Source organism: Podarcis tiliguerta (genome assembly GCF_965153285.1).
Source record: "Podarcis tiliguerta genome assembly, chromosome: 7".
Classification (NCBI taxonomy): Eukaryota; Metazoa; Chordata; class Lepidosauria; order Squamata; family Lacertidae; genus Podarcis; species Podarcis tiliguerta.
In genome coordinates this window covers 22,095,646-22,102,715 of record NC_139540.1, presented here as the reverse complement: position 1 = coordinate 22,102,715, position 7,070 = coordinate 22,095,646, and positions in this window count along the sequence as shown.

Sequence of the window (7,070 nt, the reverse complement as noted above, 5' to 3'; positions counted from 1 at the left end):
GCTGACACACCTTATTTCCAGTTCAAAGGTGGGGGGGGGGGGAGCTAGATAATGTATGTGCCATTAATATGCCACCTTTCAAATTACAACAGTTCTATGGACCTCATTGCAATGGATGAATCGTTCATTTTGGCCTGTGTAAAATGTGACTGATGTAACTTGGGACTGATGTAACCTGTGGCCCTTTAGATGATTATGCTACACATTACCAAGAAAAAATATATTAATCGCCTTCTAAACCATCAACTCAGAAGTGATTTACACATTAGGTAATTAAAGAGTTAAATACATAAAAACAACAAATGCATTTAAAACAAGACTAAACAAGTGGGTAATCGTGGTAGTGACCCATTTATCCAGCTGGGAAAGCCCATCAGAGCAAAAATGTCTTCAACTTTCCAGAAAGTGGAGATAGCGGGCACCTATGGTATCTCAACAGAAATGCTGTTCCCCAGAACAGGAGGCAGCCATACTAAAAGCCCTGCTCTGAGTTTCTGCAGAGCAGGCTTCTGAGATCTATGAAACCTGCAGGAGAAACTCCTACAGAACGCAGCAGTCTGCTGGGTGTGCAAGGGAGAAGGCGCCCAATCAGCTCAGTTCAGCCCGATATTGCTGAACTACAACCCCTATTATCTTCTTGGCTATTCTAGCTGAAGATGAGAGGAACTGGAGTCCAACAACATATGGAGGGCCACAGGTTCCTCACCTTGGATGTATAATACAGGATTGCCACGGGGGATGATATGGTTTAATTTAAAGTGGTGATAAAAAATCCCATCTATTCAAATATTGCTACATTCTGCCATGGGCAATTAAGCATTTTCCCTTTCTTCTAGTTACACTGGTTCTCTTCCTCTGAAAATTTCCAGTTAACACCCAAACAGATGCATAAAGCTGTTTCATTTAATTACTTTTCCGTACTGGAAAGGATGATAAAGGTACTTTGTCAAGTATGCAGGATGTAGGAGAATAACGTTTGCTCTCCATAAGATAGTATACCACACTCACCACAGTAAAATCTCTGCATGCGTTCAGGTGAGAGAGTTCCCAGTTAATGTGCTTTACATTAGTTATGCTATACAAACTCAAGGCAGAAGGAAGCTCAGTTAAATTATTCTGCCCTCACAGCTTATAAAGCATTTTTGGGTTGGAGTTAAGCTTTTCGATTCACAAAGCATTCCCTGAACTGCAGAGCAAGGTTCAATTGTCCCTCTGTATCAGAGAAAACCTGCCTGCATTGGCATTGTTCCTGAAATTTTCCTGCCTCACCTAAAAATAAACTATATCACTGGCTTTACAAAGCTCTTCCTGCTTGTATCCCACACTTTGCTCAGCCTTTTAAATGCCTGCCTGGTACTTTGCCAAGAGCTGGCATATTCCTCCTCAAGGAAACTTACATTTAAACAACCTCTCAAAGCAGTTTGCAAAAAAAGCCACACCAATAAAACAATAAAAAATATCAGTAAAAAAAGTTAAACAGCTATGTGAAACACTACTTTTTTCTTAAATGAACAATAAGCTAAAAAATAAGGTTGAAGCACATGTCAACATTCTATACATCTGGGAAGGCTTCTCTAAATCAAATAGGTTTTAGCCCGCATTGAAAAGGGTGCAGTGAAGGTGCCTGCCTAGTGTCAAGAGGCAGGGAGTTCCAAAGGGGTAGGTGCTGCCACACTGAAAGACTGATTTCTTACAAATGCAGAACGAGTATTATGTGGCAACAGATCCAAGCAGAAAAATGGCCATATATGGGGTAAGGTAATCTCACAAAAGGACGCGAGTGGCACTGTGGGTAAAAACTCAGTGCCTAGGACCTGCCGATCACATGGTCAGCGGTTCGAATCCCCGTGGCGATGTGCGCTCCCGTCGTTCGGTCCCAGCGCCTGCCAACCTAGCAGTTCGAAAGCACCTACGGGTGCAAGTAGATAAATAGGGACCGCTTACCAGTGGGAAGGTAAACGGCATTCCGTGTGCTGCGCTGGCTCGCCAGATGCAGCTTGTCACGCTGGCCACGTGACCCAGAAGTGTCTGCGGACAGCGCTGGGCCCCAGCCTCTTGAGTGAGATGGGCGCACAACCCTAGAGTCTGACAAGACTGGCCCGTACGGGCAGGGGTACCTTTACCTTTAATCTCACAAATAAACTCTCTTTTGAACTATGACCTCTCCCTAAAGAGCAATAAAGGACTGTTCCTGATGCTTCCTCAGCTACTCTGGTAAAGCCTCAAAGTTGTTGTTTAGTCATTTGGCGTGTCCGACTCTTCGTGACCCCGTGGACCAGAACACGCCAGGCACTCCAGTCTTCCACTGCCTCCCGCAGTTTGGTCAAACTCATGCTGGTAGCTTCAAGAACACTGTCCAGCCATCTCGTCCTCTGTCATCCCCTTCTCCTTGTGCCCTCCATCTTTCCCAACATCAGGGTCTTTTCCAGGGAGTCTTCTCTTCTCATGAGGTGACCAAAGTATTGGAGCCTCAGCTTCACGATCTGTCCTTCCAGTGATCACTCAGGGCTGATTTCCTTAAGAATTGATGCATTTGATCTTCTTGCAGTCCATGGGACTCTCAAGAGTCTCCTCCAGCACCATAATTCAAAAGCATACGGTTTGGAGGCTTTCCTCTCTTATTGCTACCTGTGTTTACTGCTGCACCCTTTTCTTCTTCATCCCCTAGTTCCTCCTCTCTTGGCAGGACTGCAAGATTCAAACCCACATTCCAGATGAATGGCTTGTGTTGCCTCTCGGTGAGGTTAAAAAGTCCACCCCACTTCTTCCACCCCTTGACATGCTGACAGTATTTTATTACAGGAAATAAAATTATAATCATTATCCCACACTGAATTAAGGAGTAATGCTATATCATGTTATGGGGAAAAGGAAAGAACGGATTACTGTGTCATGTTTTGATACGGATGCAAAAACCTACTCGGTGACGCTCTGATGAGTCAGTTCAGTGGGTGGGAGATGATTTTATGTAATAACAGTATCGTTCATTTTCTCTGCTCGCACTGTTACCCGGCAGCACACTTCCACTGCTCAGCAACCAGTGAGTCAGGGATGTGTACACAACCGAAATGGGTTATATCTCAAAACGTTGACATATGTAATCCAAATCTGCAGCTGGAGTAACCTTTGTATCTGAGGATTTCGAACTTCTTTCTGAGCAGCTAATCACACGAGAGAGATTTTCAAAAGGCAAACGAGAATATGTTTGTTCATGGTTCTCTTCCCATTTTTTTCTAAGAAGATCAAAACGCAAAAACAACATCAAGTGAGATTTTCAGCAGAACATTGCCGCATGGAGTTTGGTTCAGGATTCCGGACACCCCATTCTATTCCACCCCTCCACCACCACTTCCCCAGTCCTTCAGTCCTGCCCCACTCTCTCCTAGCAATCAGTCAGCATTCCATAGTCACTGGACATGCTCAGTCCTGGGCTGTTCTCTGATGCCCTACTCTCCTCCTCAGTTCTGCCCCCTGCAGTCCTGCAAACCTTGCAGTTCCTCTCTAAGCCATGGGTAGGCAAGCTAAGGCCTGGGGGCCGGATCTGGCCCAATCGCCTTTTAAATCCAGTCCGCGGACGGTCCAGGAATCAGTGTGTTTTTACATGAGTAGAATGTGTCCTTTTATTTAAAATGCATCTCTAGGTTATTTGTGGGGCCTGCCTGGTGTTTTTACATGAGTAGAATGTGTGCTTTTATTTAAAATACATCTCTGGATTATTTGTGGGGCGTAGGAATTTGTTATTTTCTTTTCTTTCCCAAAACATAGTCTGGCCCCCCACAAGGTCTGAGGGACAGTGGACCGGCCCCCAGCTGAAAAAGTTTGCTGACCCCTGCTCTAAGTCTTCTGATACCCTCTCTCCCCACGCTCGCTCTCTCTGTTTGTGTGTGTAGCACCATTCTAGCTACATTGTCACTAAACTAAACATCAGCATTTGGGTCTCTGAGACAAAACCTTGTACTGTACTGCAGAATGCTTCTTTTCAGAATTCTAGACATTTTGTTCCTCCTCCTCTCCACTTCTCTGTTTTCCCCTCACAACAGCCAGTCAGCACCCTGTGCTCACTAAACATACTCAACCATCACAGAATCAGATAATTGTTGGAAGGAACCCCAAAAATCATCTAGTCCAACCCCCTGCAATGCAGGAATCAATAAAGAATCACTGGTGGAGAACCATCCATCCTCTGTTTAAAAACCTCCAATAAAGGAGAGTCCATCAGCTTCTGAAACAGCCCATTCCACTCACAAGCCGCTCTCATTTGCTTGCTTGGGGAAGGGTTGGCTGGCGATGAAGTCGGAGCATCCCTGCCCAGTCCCAACTACATTAAAATATTTTTATATCTTCATTTGTGGCTAAGGGCAGCTCTCACTGCGCATGTTTAGAAATAGTTCAGTGTGAGCTAGGGAATGACCTATCCAGCAAATGAGGCTGTGTATACATTAGTGGCTTAAAACACAGCAAGGTCATTTTTACCCACGTTTTTATATTTTATATTGTATACACCAGAGAAGGGGGCAGAGATTTCTCCACTCAGTGCACACTACCTGGCTTGATTTCCTGCACCAAATTCCTATTCAGTGAAGCTGCCATCAGCCCATCTTCCTTTTATGTGTTTTCAGACAGATCGTAAGGAAGGGTAAACAATTTTCATCTTCTTTCATTCTCCAACTTCTTCTCTCTGCCTTTCTAACCTTTACAGCTTCTATTAGTTTGACCCCCCTCCCCAGAAACTAATAATAATAATAATAATAATAATAATAATAATAATAATAATAATTTATTTATATCCCGCCCTCCCCAGCCAAAGCCAGGCTCAGAGTGGCTAACAATAGTAAAAATAGCACAATTTATGTAAAATCAGTGTCAATTAATTGAAATACATTCTAAAATCAGTTCAGAATCAAATTAATGGCAACCATTGGGCTAGAGTTCTGTGAAGATTACCAAAGGGTCAGACTGTGCCTTGGCCAAAGGCCTGGTGGAACAGCTTTGTCTTGCAGGTCCTGCGAAAAGATGTCAAGTCCCACAGGGCCCTAGTCTCTTGTGACAGAGCATTCCACCAGATCGGGGCCGCGTCCAAAAAAGCCCTGGCTCTGGTTGAGGCCAGCCTAACCTCCCTGTGGCCCAGGATCTCCAAGACATTATTATTTGAAGACCATAAGGTCCTCCGTGTGGCATACCAGGAGAGGCAGTCCCGTACGTACAAGGGTCTTAGGCTGTATAGGGCTTTAAAGGTTAAAATCTTTAAAATTTAAGCTTCCCAGAACACGGCTACTCTTGACTCACTGCTACCTCCTTACCATTTCTTCATTTATTTTACCCTCCCTCTCCCTTCTAGGGCAAGCCTTCAATAATCTTCCTTGTAACTCTCAATAAAGCTTATTTTTTTCCTGGAAAATTTTCCAGTGAAATCTGTTATTCCATCCTGGTTACTTTGTGATGGGATTCTGTACCCAAACATAGTTCTTAAATTTATGCTATGTTCCTGTATAGTTTGAGATATATTAGTTTCTGGAACAGCTCTACGCAGCAACAGCCTGTCCTCAAGCAAAATACATCCAAGGCTATCCAAGGGAAAATATTCTGCTGGTACTAGTAACTTGTATTCCAAAATTTAGTCCAAGAACATTGAAAAGAACTTTCAGACGTGTGCCCTGACCAAGCATGGCAATACACTGAAATAAAGTTTTAACTGATTGCTACATGATTAAGTAAGCCCCATCAGTTAATTGTTCAGGCTCTCAGTCTTATCCAGCAAGCTTGCCCTTCCCTCTCCAAATACATCAGGGCGCTGCAGTTTCACAGGCATACCTCAGCCTTCTTCTCTGCTGATTAAGTGTAGTAATTATTTGGAGAGGTGCTTTAAATTGCTTGCAAAGGCCTCCACTAATTAATCCATTAAAAACTGAATCCCTAATAAACAGGCGCCAGAGCACCAATTGTTACGCACATATTATACAATGCAAATGAATTTTAGTGAAGTGAAGGGCTCTCATGTAAAGGCCATTCTTCTTGAACCAGTTATCTAGGTCTTCTATTTTAGAGCTGTATTCCTCATATTTAAAGACTGTGCTTACACAATCAAGATACTGGACACCTATAGTGGACCTACACTGGCGGGGGGGGGGGGGGTCCCTGAAGTTTGAACTGTTATAGGGGAGCCCTTCACAACCAGAAACGAGGTCTGGGAAACCACTGTTATCTTCTCCAACTGGGCTGTTCCACAACAGATCACCACAAATTGTGTTTTTGGGTATCTGCTTAAGTACTTTTGTGAACTCATCGTTATTCCTAGGGTCTAGATCTCTGTTAGAAACGGGGGGGGGGGGGGATACATCAGCCACAACAGAGCAGTCAGTTTACCGCAACATTCCACCTTTACATCTGTGCTACTGACTCTCAGTTTTTTAAAGCAATGTGGATGAAAGTCTCTTATGGGGCCTCTCTGGGAACAGGGGCTCTGAAGATTGTATCATTCATTTCATAGTAGATCCACCTCTGTCTGTGCTTCACAACTGCATATGGCTGTCCACAAATAGAACAATTTTGGAAGGAAGTTTTTAATGAGCTATCTCAGATTACAGCTCAGTCAATCCCAAGAACTCCAGCATTAGCCTTACTTAATTTATATACTTCATATATGAACCAATTAAGAAGTAAGGAATTAATAACACAGCAGCTAGAACGGTAAAAGAACTTGGAAAACTTTGCAACTAATGAATATTGATCACTGGAATAATAGTCTGGTAAACTGTCATAATGGAAAACCTGTGGCAAAAAATTGAAGGTGGCAAGGAAGAGAGAAAACAAGATAATTGTTGCACTGTAGGGTGTGATTTTACTAAATATACAAATGAAACAACACATGGACGAGAAATACCTACAACATATATTGCAATATGGCGCAAATAAGCCGACACTATTCATTAGGTTCACTCCTAGTGGTTAGTATTTTACCCCCTAGTGACCCATTTTTTTGTTAGTCGTGTTATTTTATGATTTATGTGTGTGCAGTTTTTTAACAAAAACTAATCATCATTGTCATAATAATAACAACTGCTTATGGCCAT